This window comes from Vicugna pacos, chromosome 1 (genome assembly GCF_048564905.1).
Source record: "Vicugna pacos chromosome 1, VicPac4, whole genome shotgun sequence".
In the NCBI taxonomy this organism is placed as follows: Eukaryota; Metazoa; Chordata; class Mammalia; order Artiodactyla; family Camelidae; genus Vicugna; species Vicugna pacos.
Window position 1 is genome coordinate 72,261,323 of NC_132987.1, and position 15,102 is coordinate 72,276,424.

At 38.2% G+C, this 15,102-nt stretch overlaps 1 protein-coding gene across 23 annotated transcripts in view; it reads left to right on the forward strand.

Moving 5' to 3' along the window:
- Positions 1–15,102, forward strand: part of ZBTB20 (zinc finger and BTB domain containing 20) — a 730,245-nt gene that overhangs the window by 400,973 nt on the left and 314,170 nt on the right. For 18 of the 23 annotated variants that reach the window (XM_072964827.1, XM_031681015.2, XM_072964854.1 and 15 more), the window contains one exon: positions 7,240–7,287. The gene's annotated coding sequence lies outside the window, so the exon portion shown is untranslated. Of the gene's footprint in view, positions 1–3,930; positions 4,106–5,615; positions 5,824–7,239; positions 7,288–15,102 lie in introns of those variants that run through there. The other 5 variants (XM_072964869.1, XM_072964863.1, XM_072964881.1 and 2 more) reach the window with 4 other exon arrangements.

The window sequence follows — 15,102 nt, forward strand, 5'->3', positions numbered from 1 at the left end:
TAGAGCTACATTTCAGCCTGGAGCTGATCATTTTAGCTGAATTGTAAACGCCATAAGAGTTAAGCTTTATAAGGGAAACAATGACAAAATCGAAACAATTCTGGCAGCAATGTCCCTGTTACACTGAGACCTTTTTCTCAGGTCCGAGTTCTCTTTTAACCTTCTCAGACTTCACTTTCTGTGTAACTGCAAATTTAGTGTGCAGCTCTCTGACTTTTTTTGGAATTGAGAGTTTGGCTAGTATCATTAAACCACGTTAAGCCACTACGATTTTTCTGGATCTCCTCCTGCTATGCCATAATCAGTCTCAAAATAGTTATGTCTGTGGAATGGAAAGAAAGAAAAGGAAACAGAAAGGTGACCTGGTGTCGTGGAAAATGAGTGGTCGGGTCTGGAGATTGTGGCCTTTGCCCTCGGCCCTGCTGTGAGGAGGGCTAGGCCACTGTTACACAGGCAAAGCCTGCAGCTGCGTTTACCCTCAGGTTCTCAGTATCTTGTTGCAGGTTTTCTGTTTGTTTGTTTTGTTTTGTTTTTAAGTCTATTTCAAAGACCTGTTCATGACAAGACACGGAATTCAAACTTTTTGTTCCTTTATGACTTCTGAGGATCACAAAGCACATTAACAAAAAATGATTTTTATGAGGAAGAGTAATAATTAAAAGTTGGAGAAACAGATGACAAATGAGAGAAAGGGAATAATTAGAGGCCAGGTACGGAGACAAATGAGTGAGAAACAGAGCAAAAGAGACTGCAAAGATCTAAAGTATAAGAGGAGGAAGAGGAGACTCAGATTAAGAGTGGAATATTCAGTATAAGATAACTTTGAGTTGAACATTTTACAGAATGTAAGGATTCCTTGTCTTGTTAAAAAAATCTTTTGAAATCTTTCTTTATGGCATTTAAAATAAGATTCAATTTATGCAACTTTGACTTATTCTATGCTGTCGAGAAATGAACTGTGAGCTTTAGGTGCTAGTCCTAGATCTGTCTCAAAATGTATACCCCTGAGAAAATCACCTTCTGAGTTTCAGAGTCTTCACATATGAAATGAAAGGGCCAGGCACATTCTCATCCACCTTTACAAATCCAGGAAATGAAACAGCACCCAGGGTGGTCATGCTGACATACTGCCAGGATGCTTACTGAAGGAAGTTGCTGAATTAGATTAGATTGTACTAATGAATAAAGTTTAAGAAAACAAAAACAACACTTTTTGGATGTTTTCACTGACATGTCCATGCTCGGTCCCAGATAAATTAATAAGATGGCAGCCTTACATTATAAAAAGTGTGATGGCTACCATTGCCAAACACACTTTTAGTTAAATCTTCAACTGGAATTTTTGAGATTGTACTTGCAACTCTTTCTAAAGTCCTCATTCTCCAATTAACTGAAAGATGGCATTTCTGACTTTCTAATCCAGAAATTTAAAACTCCTGTTTAACCAAGAAAATGGAAATCAGTATGTTCTTGGTTGCCCTTCTTATTAATTTAAATTTGCATAACCTAATCAAAACCCAACCTGCCTTGCCCTTCAACAGAAAGCTATATTCTCTCCCATTACTAAATGGCTCCATTCTTCTCAGTATTTTCTGAAAGATGAATTATGTGCTATCCCATGACTTTTCCTTTAGCATGTATCCATGGAAATTAAAATGGACTTTTCTGTGCCCAAGACTGAAATCAAAAATAGTCCAAAGGGCTAGTGGAAATGAACAGAAAACTTTGCTGATGTTATCAGTATTTTAATTTTTGTTAAGCTTTTTTTCCCTAATCAAATGGAACTTAAATCAGCTGATGCCAAAATAACTGATACTTTTCTCTACTTCATTATTTTGTGCCTGCAGCCTAAGTACAACCTAAGGTTTTCCTGTAAATCATTGGAATATATTATTTTCTGAGGCTTTTCTAGTATACTTTTCCTACAGAGATGTTTCTCCCATAATCACTTTACTGTTTCAATAAATATTTGCTGAGCATAGGGAATGTGCCAAGCACCGTGCTAGGTGCTATGTATAAGCTGTGTGCATAGAACCGTCGGTCATGAATGCATCTCTGAAAATGGACAACTAAAATGGATGAAAAGAGATCACTGGGTGATCAGAAATGAAACCCCAGACTCTTGCTCTTTCTTTTGGATGACCTCCTGAGATTTTTCCCAGTCGCCATTGATAAGCCCACATTCAGGAAGAATGCAGACTCTCTGCCTTACTCTCTAGCCGGTCGTTAATAAAGAGGACTCCTGTTTCTCTTTCTTCCTTAGTGCCTGTCCTCAGCTATAGGAGGCACTCAGGTATAGGACGGGCCTGTGCCTAACAGAAGAATCCACTTCATCTTCCTAGCCTCAGATTTGGGAACTCACTGTGTAGTGTGGGAAGCACCGGGCAGCCTCAGAGGGCTGGGGGTATCTGTAACCATCCAGATCAAATGTTAATTTTTATGTGCTCTCCATAAGCACAATATACGTAATTGTTTACATTTCTTTTACAAGCATGTTCATCTGTTTAGAATCTCTCCTCGTTTTGCCATTTTCACTTTCATTGTCCTCTATCGGGCTGTTCTGTTTAGCCAAATGACGTGTGGCATGTCTTCTTCAAAGTAAAACAGTGACCTATTCGACGATTTCTAAATGCATTCTTCATGCATTTTTAAAGGAGATAGGTAAAATTGAACATATTTCTCCTTGCCTTGATGATATCCCTGTGTGTCTTTCAAATGATATTCGTGACTAGGTAAACTAGTTGGCCCATAACATGGGCTATCACAGACACAGATTCACAAAGGCATAGAGAGAATGATAAATAAGTGCATATGGAGAAGTCTGACAGTTTTGTGGAATCGCTTTCAAGTAATTTGACACATTAGTACTTTCAGACATTCACCTGCCAGTAATCCTCATTAGAAATAAGATTGGAATATTGGGGTCACTAGCTCAAGTTCATTTTTCTGAGACCTGAACAATAACCGAAAGTCAGAGCTAGAGGGAATAAGAATCAAACTATTTCCGGCGATAGAATTATTTTCTTTAAATGAGCTCTTTCTCTCGGTCCTCTGTTTCTCCGTTTTCCTCTCCCTGTTTCTTTCTCTTTTTTCCTCCCTCCCCCTCCTGCTCCTTTCTTCTAAGTGTTCTGAATTCATTAGATGGCAGAGTGTAAATCAATAGTAAACGCTAACCGCCTACTCTCTACTCAGTTACGCAACATCGCATAACCGGTACACAGAGACAAAAAGGGAAAAAGCACACACAGCCTTTACATTCAAAAGCTCTTGCATAATTTTACTTTTCCACAGCCAAAAAGAAAAAAAAAAGGAAATAACAGATGGGGAAAACTTACAGTTTTTTTTCCCTTTTCTCAGACTGTTGAGAAGGGAGTCAGCTAACATCCATGACCATTTCTAGTTGCCCTGGGCTGCAGCAAAACATCCCATAATTGTCAGTGCCTTAACTGGCTTTAAAACAGGATTTGGTGACCCTCCATGATGTGGTAAATTTTCCAGGTAATATAAGACTAAAATCATTCTGATGCGTTTAACGCTGACTTGGTTTTTACTTATTTTGTGAAAAATCAACATTTAAAGTATGAAATGCATTTTAAAATAGAAAGGATAAGGAAGACAGCTGTGTGTGTGTATGTGTGTGTTTTCATTTGAAATGTATCCTGATGTAATATTTATGTAAAAAGCTGGTTATATAAACTCTGTCTTTCTCTTACTTTTTACTTTGGGGGCTGTATAAAGCTCTACTGTGTTTTTCTCATGACAAAGTACATTCAAACCCCAAAGTCTTAATGAAAGAGAAAACATCTAGATGCTAGAGCAGACACTTAATTCAAACTCCCTATAGAATTTGTCCCCTAAACAACAGTTCCATTTAAGAACCTGTAGTTTCTGGAATTCTCATTTCAAACTTTCTGTCGCACTATTCCTTGGAACACCTTTGAATTCATTGTACTGCCTTTAAGTCTCAAATGTATAATGAAAGTTTCGTTTTGTTTTGTCTCTCGTTCTCTCTTTGTAACTCTCCACTCCTTTCTCACACTCACTACTTTTCATTGGAGTAACTTCGTTCCCAGCTTACATGGGAACACAGTGAGGTTTGTATGAGGTTTGTCGGTCTTCCTTCCCTGTTACAATACCTTGTTTCACTTAACTGACTGATGTCTTCCGGGAACCGAGAGGGGTTGTCTGATGAGGGGGGTTGGGGGCTTTGGGGGTTTGTTTTGTCCTTCCTATTTTAGTTCCTATCAGATGGCTGTAAAATGGCTACAAAATGCTGGGGAGCGCAGCATTTGGCATTGTGAGGTTTCTGCCAGAAGAAAGTAAGGTCAGGTGTGAGAGGTGCAGCGCGGCAGCAGCTCCCAGCCTTCTTAGTGCCATCGGAAAAGGTGAAAGTGGGCGGGAGAGGGTGGGTCTGAGCAGCAGCTACTGAGGCACTTCAGCTCTGTGTATTTGGGGTCAGTGTCGTTCCTTTGGGTCAGATGGTAAGGCCATACGAAATTGGTTTATGTGGTTTTACTGAAGGTAGGCGGTGAGTTTTGCTTTACTTTTTAAAAAAGATTCAGGCTATTTCCTAGTCTGTTTAACTTTCTCTTACATGTTAGCTATTGAATTTGGGATTCCTTTAGTATGGAAAAATCTGGTGCATAAAGATAAAAATCAAAGCTTGGAGAGTTTTGTCTGGTTTTTCATGTTTCATTGCCTGAATATGTGGCTGTCTGTTGTAACAACTGAATGATCCAGATCACTGGGGTTATCATATCTCTGTATGTATGATGACATGGGAACAGCTTTTGTCGTCTTAATATGAATAATGACCAAGCTAGTGTATGTTTTTAAGTATTTTATAAATACATTTCCTTTTAGCTTTTTTTTCCTTGAAAGAATCTATAGCTCAGATAGATTTGTTTGTGGAAAAATAATGAAAATTGGTCAAAATATTCATCTTCAAGCAGGGAATCATATTCACACATATATTTTTCTGTGTCCCTCTTCACGAGTTACAGAGCTGAGTGTGGATTCCAATAGGCAGTTTTGTATGTGTGTACCTGGTTATCAAAATGAATTCTGCACCATGTAAAATGTTTCTTTCTAATGTAATTTTAACATGATTAATCATCTTAACTAAGCACTTATTTTTGGTGTATACAGGGAGTCATTTAGAATGCTCTGATTTTCAAATGGGTTTGCCTGGGTTTAAAAGAAAACTTAGAACTTTATAGAGGAGCATTTTCTTGATTGTCAAAAATAGTTGGAGCCATCTGGTTATAAAAGAAGTAGAGGAAGATGTCTTTGAGTAAAACATCTTTGGACTTTTTTTTCCCTGCCTCAGTTTATTAGAGTAGCTTCCAATTCCATCTCGGTGGGTTTTTGCACTCTCTGAACCATGCTCAGGGCAGAACTGACCTTTCAAACCCAGTGAATGCCAACTGATTCTATTCCCCCTCATTTTCATTTGTAGCCACGGCCCTGGGAACATGTAGGCTACTTCTAGCTTTTCTTCTGCAGTGTAGGAACCAGGCTTAGGCAGGGCTGTCAGGGCTGGCAGACCTAAACTTTCTATTCCCAAGGGCATGCAAGGAGCTAGGGCAAGTTTTTTTAATTTTCTAATTTTTCAGAAGTCCTTCACAACTCTTTAAACCTGGCTTCTCGTTGCTGTTGGCAGCAGTGAAAGATATTTTTAAATGTTGCAACAAGAACCTCAGTCACCGAGTTACCTTTTTGAGAAGAATCACTCTAGTTGTGCCTGGCACATAGTAGCTGCTTCATGAATATTTTACTGTGTTTTGGTGAGCTGCAGTGCTGTTCCTCGCAGTGCTTCTGCAGGTAAGCAGTAAGCCGTGCAAGTAGTAAAGGGGTAAGATGACATCCTACACAGTGCTCTTCAAGCTTCAGCAATGGACAGATCATTCCATTGTATAAGAAGCCCTTTCTGTCCTGTCTCTGTCTTTCTAAAAGTGACAAATTGCAGAGAGCAATTTTATATCTTTCCTAGAGGTCCTTTTTAATGGTCAGTACTGCACAGACCATTGGTTCATTTTAAAAACATAATTTTGGGCAAGGTACTTTGGTGATCCTCGTTAAGTTTCATATGCAAATGTGTTCGGTACAAATGATTCTGGGTCTCAAATATACTCCTGCTGCACCCTGCCACAGGGTCCTTTGAATCTTGGCTTTTCTCATTTTCCCAGGGCAATTATTTTTTAGACTTCTTTTGTTTATATAGGTCGTAGAATGATGACAAGAGACAACTTTTATATAGAATTCTTCTTTTATATAGTGTTTCATTACTTTTAGCTCCAATAATTCCTGATATTCCTAAATCAATTGTGCCTTAAGTTATTATGCTTAATAATTATTTTCAGAGCTTCATTCTGGTGGTAATATTGAGGGTGGGAGGTGATCTCTCGTAAAACCACCTATAGCGTCTCCATTATAAAAACAGTGAAAAGAGATGCATGTGGAATTATTGATAGACTGCTGCTTGTTAGGGAAGCAATTTTTAAAATGCAGATTATATAATATTTGGGGATTTTGTTGCTCCACAGTAGAAGCTTTTTAAATGTTAATTTGGGGTTTGTTTTGTTGCTCTGTGACTTAGCATAAAAGGTTTTGGTTTTAAAAGGTTTCAGTTCACTCGTTCCAGTTGCCTTACAGGACTTGGAATATAATGCTATACATTTATTTATACTCATGAAAGAGGATGAGGCCAGTAACTCACAACTCTTGAAACCAGGGGTAAATAATCCATAGCTTGTTCTACCGCCATTGCCACAATATTTATTCCCAGAACACAAGTAACAAACAACCCCAAACAAGGAGAAACCAGTTTGTTTTTATTTACAAAGTGTTTAATCAAAAGTACAGTAAAGTTCAAATGGAGCTGCAAATCCTGGTGGTTCACAATGGTTTGATTTATTTTTTTAAACAGACCATGGATAATTAACCATAAAACATAACTTTCTCAACACAAGTTACAGTGAATTGCAGAAATAGGCAGCAAGTCATTTACAACTGGTTGCAACTGGTTAGAGCTTTAAAGTTAAACACACAGGCAGCTACAAAAGCGCTTTCTCAGGTCACAGCTGTATTTTCATTCTCAAAAGGGAGCGTCCTTTACTTTTCATATAGTATCAGTAAGTCAGTGCCCTGAGTGAGAAGTAAGTGGGTTATTTTCTACGACTGCTGTGTTGTCAGACATTTGTTAAATGCCTAACATTGATGGTACTCTTTTCATTTCAGAATGTTTCACCATCACTAACTGGATATTCCTCACGACATTGCTGTCCGGTAAGCAACTTTTATCTTCTCTAAATGACAGTCCAAAATATTAAGGTGCAAAGAAGTCAAGTATATTTCTCCCAACCTTGGAAAGAATTAGATCTAACACTGTGGTGAGTCTACCACCTCAAGTCCTAAATTTGAACCAAATGTATTTTTGACATTGGTGAAGGGTACCTATTGCATATCTTCTTTGTTCATTTGAAATACCATCATCTAGAGTGATCAGAAACATGACCTCGAGAACCTGTTATCACAGATTTCAACTTTTGCTGTACAGTGATTTTGCTGGGGTGAAAATATTCAAAGGACTTGCTTAGTAGACTCTCCAGAGACATATGTATTTCCAAAGGGGACACCTGAGTGGACAGAGAGGATGTTTCCCATGTAGAACATTGGATGCTTTGGTGTTATGCAAGCAAAACCCTGCAAACATATTTTGTGATGCTTTGAATTAGCTGTTATTATTCGATGGTATGCTGCAAATTTGGAATGCATTTGCTTCATTTAGATCAATCTTAAAATCAGACGATTGCTCTTTTGTATACCCACAAACAAAGGCGATGTAAACAAACCAACCCCTGCCCATTACCAGTTAAGTAAGAGGACCAACACCAGGGCTGCAAGTGAGCGTAGGTTTGAAACTTTGAGGTTGATGTGTCTTTTTAGTGAGAATTTGTGAAGTTTCAATATTCAAAGTTTCCACAATTCTTGAGATTTCGGTGACTGGGAGGAGAGTGCAGGTCAGGACTGAGGGTATATTGGTAGAGCATCATCAAGTCAGACAGAGCCTGAAAGAAGTGAGTTAGCTAGAGATTGGCCTGCATAGAAATGCACCAGCAAATATACCAGAGAGGGAGGAGTGAAGGGGTGACTTGCCTGGCATCTGACTATACCCTGCCTGGCTCCAGCCAGGCCTGTTTAGTCACGAACATCGTATTCATCCAAACCTTTGAAAGTTACACTCTTGGCTTCACTTTATATGAATATGCATAAAATGAGAAAAATAATCTCTTAGAAGTGACAAAGATAGCTTTTTAACAGAGACTTTCCATATCCATTGCACATAGTCCATAGTTGCCGCTGTATTTTTGTTTCCAATTCTGGCACATCTGTCTGTCTCTCTGAACATATCCATCTCGCCAGTGAAGGACACAAGCCTTTATGATTGTAACTCCCCACCCTTCCCACTTCCACTCCCACACTTTACTTATCATGCTGCCCGAAAAGAAACTCATATCGGTGTGTGTAAAGAGTTCGAGGGACAGGCTCATGTGGTAACTTTTATTTGTCACTCCTTTTGCATTCATTGCAAAATGATCTCATCACAAAATGGCCTGAATTTCACACTCTTTCTTGGCTTGCAGAGAAGCCAGTTCCTCCCCTATTTCTATCTAACACACAGAAAGCTCTTTATGTTTCTATGATCAGATAAAATCTGTATTGACGTTTCTTTTCCTGTGGGTGTTTTTCACTTCTAGGTGTGAAAGATTTAAACTATCAGGGCAATGCTGTGTATTTGTAGTTTCTCTGTTTTAGTAAATGAAAAGCTCCTTGGAAAAGGAAAGCACATCTGATCCACTAATGAATAAATATTTATTTTCATTTTAAAATGATACATGCTTATTAAAAATAATTTGGAAAAACACATTGGAATAAAATGAAGAAAAATTAAAGTAATTATTTCTATAATTTAAATCCAATCATTAATAACCATTTGATATATTTCCTTACTCTCCTTTTCCCCTGAGGACATATTTTTTAAAACATGGTGTAATCATACATTCCGCATAATTTCATGTCCTGCTTTCAAAATTTAACCTAAGTATTCTGCATATAATTACATAGTCCTTATAAATATCATTTTAAGCCAATATATACTATTTCTGAAGAGGAATAGCTTACTTAACCTAAATGTCTAAGAAAAATTTTTTTTGTTTTTTTGTTTTTGTTTTTTTTTCACTTTTTGGTCTGTAGTATCTTGCATATAAAAAGTAAATGAATCAGTCAATAAATAATGAGTCAACAAATGAAGGTTCAAATCAGTATAAATTTTTAAATTTTTTATTATGAAAAATTTAAAGTACATGAATGTAAGGCAGATTACTACAGTGAACTCCCACATACCCATCACCCAGCCTGCACAGGGATTAACTCATGGCCTGCCATTTTCCTGTGCTACTGCCATGTTTTTGGGAGCGGACCCCAGTCATCATAGCACTTAGTCCATCAATATTTTAGGTCCATCAGGACCTTTTACACATGAGTATTAAAAATATTCAGATAAATAGTTCTAATCATTGTACGTAGGAGTATTTTTCTTCTGAGTATACTGTCATCATATTTTCTAAAATGTAACAATTTGATCATAAAATCTTATCAGTGTGTTTCATAATATTCTTAGGCACATCTGTAAGCCAAAGGGCAATTTGGTTGACTAGTGAGACATTTTACATATTTGGCTAGGTTTCTTGGATGATCTTTTTTTTTTTTTTCGCTTGACTACAACTTAGGATAATACTTTGCATGCCAGATCGATGCAATGTTAATTATACTCAATGTTGGATATGTGCTGTGTCATATAGAATTCCTGTATTTGAGGTGGAAGGCAAACATAGCCCTCTGACTACTTAGAAGTCCAGCCAGTGTGCCTGCAGCCATCCTGTCCTGGATAAAGATGGTGAACCTACTTAAACCACATGTAGCACTAGTTAAAAGTATGTAGTTTTTTAAGATTTCTTGACAGAAACAGGTTTCTTCCAAAGGCAGCACTTAGGAAGTATGAAAAAGGAGAAATTATACATCAATAGACGAACAGTCTTTTTTAAACACGTACTGTGTTTGGGGAAGAGGGGGAGGGAGACGGTACATTCAGAACAAAGGGCAGTCACTGCCTGTGTGTATCATTCCAGTTTATCCAGAGGATATTTAAAGAACCCTCTGTAGCCCAGCTTTCCATGGCCAGACTAGTTCCTTTCCACCCAGAGCCACAAGGAGGAACTCTCCATGCAAACAGGCTCTTCACAGAGAGCCTGTCATGAGGGTCTTGTCCTGCCTCGCTATCTCTGACTTGCAGGTCAGCGGCTGTTCCAACAGGTGTATTCCACTCATCAGAGATTCAGGATGCAAGGAACTGTGTAACATCTTGCATCAGTATAAACTGGATTTATGTGTTACTGAGGTCTATTTAATCTTAGGAGCACATTTTCCATTGGCCTCGAAAATGAGTAGCTAGAATATTGATGTGCCTAACCCTTGGGGAAGTAGAAAAAAGAGCTTCTCCGCTGCACTGAATCTTGAAGAGAATATGAGGGTTTACAGTGTGGACACATACAAAATATTTTCAAACAAAGTTGGTAGAGGAAAGCACATGGGAAAAAAAAGAAAGAAAAGGAATAACATAAGCAGTAAACTATCCCAAGCAAACAGAAAGCATCTGTAAAAATTGCCAGACTGAGTGGTGTAAACAGTACAAACTATTTTTTTTCTTTCCGTCTCGTTTCTTTTTCCCCTCAGTCTTCTGATCCTTTCTGTTTCTCCTTTATCCTGGCCTGGCACTACTGTCATTAAAATGTCCTCAAAAGGTCAGGAGTGTATCTGACAGCTTGGCGTTGAAGCAGGCATTCCAAGGAAAAATAGGTAGGAACTAGCCGCTATGCGATTTTAAAGCTGGAGAGGATACTTTACCATAACCCATTATACCCATATTTTAAAATAGCTAACCTTTTCATCATTATTTTAAGATAGATATTGACAACACGACAACTAAAATAAAGGCATAAGTCTTCACTTTTTCCTGCATCCTTTTCTTACATGTAGTGTTGGATTATGTAGCTCATATCATATAAATCTAGAATATAAACTGACTTCTAAAGGGAAGAGTAAGTTTACCGGTAGTTCTTTCTAGCTAAAGTATTATGCGTTATACCCAAGCGAACCATCATTGTCTCATCATAGCTATAATAATTATTATTAGCTATAATTACAACAATTATTATTAATGATAGTGTTTGTTTCTTGGTATATGTGTGACATTTTCTTGTGCTTGGCCTTTGGGCCTGGTGTTTGTTCAATCATTGTTATATTTGCTATAAAACATTTCTTGGAATAAAGTAATATTCCATATCCTCTACCTCCTTCCCTCTAGTTTAGTTTAAGGTCATGGTTGTATTATTCTGCTTAGATAGGGCAGAGAATCCTTTGCAAATGTCCCTATCAAGCCAGGGTTTTCATTTTAGAATTAAACACATACATAGTTGCAAAAGAAAAAAAATGTTTTGTTCATATCATTAGATCTGTATTTCAAGAAGTTGGCATATTTTCTAGATAAACTTTATAAGACACATAATACACTATCACACGTAATTAATATAGGATGGGAATTATGCCATTCTTTTACTGAGATTATCTTTGGTAACTCTGCTTTACCTGGAGTGGTAAGGGAAGGGTGGAAAACTCCACTCAAGGCAGAGATATTCAAGGAGATGATTTTGCAGCCAGCTCAGTCCTTTCAGATTAGAAATGCTGAGAAGTCTTCATTTTTTTCACCCTTCACTAGAGATGACTCAAAGATTGTGGTATAGAGAACATCACTGGGAGATAGTCTTCTGTTTGGGAGACTGCTCCATTAGCAAACCATGCTGGGTGCCATAGAGAATTGGTTCTATTTGATGTATCCTACTCTATGTACATAAGGTGTTGTTAATACACCCTTTTTCCTCAAAAGTAATTTGCTTTCTGAGATTTGGATGAGCATTCTGTGAATCTACCTAATGTATTTATGGTGTAGGGATCTGTCACCTCCAATTGCTGTTTAAAGACTTTTATAATTAATTATTTAAAGACATTTTAGCCCTTAACTCTTTCTCTCTCTCTTTGTCCACAGACAAGTTGATTAGTTAATCATGTCTTTTTTTTTTTTATTGTTGTTGCCGTACACATTGTACTTAAAACAGGAAAGAGGAAAGGCTATTTGTAAGAGGCAATTCGAAAGCAAAATTGTACTTTCTTTAACTGTTCTTATTCTCTAATCTTTGATTACATCAAGACCTGCATTCTAAGAAATGTGTATCAGTTTTGCTAGGAAAATGACAGAGGAGAAAGTTAAATCCAGCTCTGTAACGTAATGTCAAGCACAACTTGGCGCAACTACAAATATCAATAGTTCATTCAGACCCTATTCCTCCACTCTGGTAGGACTTTGATTTCCAGCCATCCTTTGATATGGATCCAGAATAAGGAAGAAACAGACTGCTTTTGAAACCCTTGAAGGTCTAATCTTTTATGCGGACATGGTAGGTCTAGTGGATTCTTAGGAGCCTGAGTTACTTCTGGAATGACTTATCCAGCCCTGTGTAGATTAAAAATTCACACCGTTTTCTGCAAGTAAAATTAAAAACCCAGAGGTTAGGCGAATCCTCAAGACTGTCTCCAGGTCCCCCTTTCAGCAAACTTTTGTTGAGGATCACTATGTACAGGTACATGTAAACCACTTTTTTTTTAACCTTTTAACTCTTTATACTTTTTTATTTATTTATTTTTCACTTAAGGAGAAATCTCCTTATAGAGATTGTAAGTGCCCTGTGCCTATTTGCCTGTAGCCAAAGATTCAGTTCCTTCCAGGAAGCCCAGTTGTCGACAGGTGATCTTGCCTTTGTCTTTTCTCATAGTTCTGCCTGTGGCGGCTGTCACTAGCAGTCAAATAAGGACAATTTTACCATTCTTTCCTGCTGCTCTAATTTTTTTTTAGTGCCGGTACATGAATTTGTTATTCTTTATAATTCCCTTTGAAGTTGGAAATCCAAGGGGAATCTAAAACCAACCAGATGTTTCTGCTGCTGGAGAGGGAAGAGCGTAAGGATTAAGTTTAACAAAAACTTGGGCTCTAGAAAAAAAATCATTTCAGCTGGAAATCATTGTTAAGTGCACTCATTTGCTGCATATCTGTTAATTTACATTTACTAGTTCTTTGAAGACAACATCACCTATCCATTTCCTCTGGGGAAAAAACATCATAAATTTTGTGAACAAGTAGTTTCATGGTGTGGTTTGCTCAGGCCTAGTCCCCTTTTGGAGTTTTACTTCTGTTGCTCTACACCCTCCCCTCGCCCGCTTTATGCTTTACAGGGAGTGTTTTCTGTTATTGTTGTGGTCATTGTTGTCCTTGTTTGTTGTTGAAGGACCACTGTCAGGCCCCATCAGGGTAGGAGGCCAATGCTACAAACTTTTCCAAGAAGGTGAGGTCAGTGCAGCCTGCGGTTAGGGAGGGAAGGAAAGGAGATTTGCCAAATTGTGTAGCCTTTGTGGAGAACTTCATCCTAGTTAGAGATCTGTAGATCAAAACAAGAGCAAGAGTGATGAAGACCTTTAGGGTGAAAAAGGAAAGTCTTGTGGGCTTTCCAGGATTCTGGTGATATTTACAGACAGTGTGAATTAAACAGGTTAGGAGATGGAAAACAATAGTAGGTATATGAGAACACGAAAAGGCACCTGTGACGTGACATTCACGGGACCTCTCCAACCAGATGCCCAAGGCTTCAGGCCCTGGTGTAAGAGGGAAAATGATTAAAAAATGAAATTGGAGAAGAGTCTTAGAACCAACCAGAATGTTTGAGTGGTTTGCTTAGTACTTTACAAAAGTATTGGGTTGCAGAGATGGACTTTGTATTTGCTCACGGCCTGCACAGCATCTGTCACGCTATCCCCTTACATTGCTCTCTGGATTTCCCAGGTTTCCGTAGGTTTCCAGGAGCACAGAGAAATCTGTGAATAGCTACTTTGCACCCCTTACCTTGCTCAATGGATTAAACACGTAGAAACATTTCCCACACCTCACAAGGGATGAATACTCACAACTCAGTTTCTATTGCCCTTGCCTATCTTGTTTTTAAATAGAAAGTCTGAGTCCTCAGTAATTATATTAAGCTTCTTAAGCAGCACATATCAATTGCATACACCATTTTAAGCATTTTTTCAGCCTTTGGAAAGAGAGAGTAGGGGAAGAGACAGAGAGAAATCACTTAGCAGCTGATTCACTTATTTTAAGCAGCTTTCCCCATTTTAAAATATAAAAAATTCAGGTCCTGGAACATTGGGTGATTTGAATGTTCTGTAAGGATTGAAATAAGATTTTTTTTTAAATCATATGTTCTACATTCAGGGACCCAGATTTTCAATTTAGTCCTTTAAAGAAAAAACAGGTTGAAATAAGGGAGTTTCAATCTAAACAGTTTCTCTTCTTCCTTTTCATTTATCATCATCATCATCATCATCATCAAAGAAGATGGTATAAAAAGCACTTACGTTGGTCTCACTGATGCCAGAGTTTAACCTAATAATCCAAGACTTGGAACTTGGTGCTTTAATAAAGAAAACACTGTTTGAGCTATTTTCCATTCAAACCAGCATCAAAAGTTTTTAATTAACACCATCAGAAATTAATGGGCTAAATGCAGGACAGGGTTCCTACATACCCCACTCCTGGGAACAAGACAGCCAGAGGGACCCATTGAGCATGTCTGCAGTTTGTAATGTGTTTTTACTTACTTATTAAGCAGACTCCCAGCTGCATGTTGCGGGGCAGAGCAGCAGAGTGAAACCTGCCGAGGGCTGCTCCAACCTGGCACTTTCCCTTGGCTGGCTGATTATTGTCCGGAGTTCTTTGTAATTGTAATTGGTTAGAAAGTTTGAAATTAGTAAGTCCTTGTCAACCCGGGAAAGCTTTGAAATCAGGAGGCATGGTACCGCCATCAAGCCTGCGGAAGCCTAATGGCTTATTGGGTTGAGAGCCTCAGAGCCCTGAGCACTCTCGTCCTCAGGCTTAGC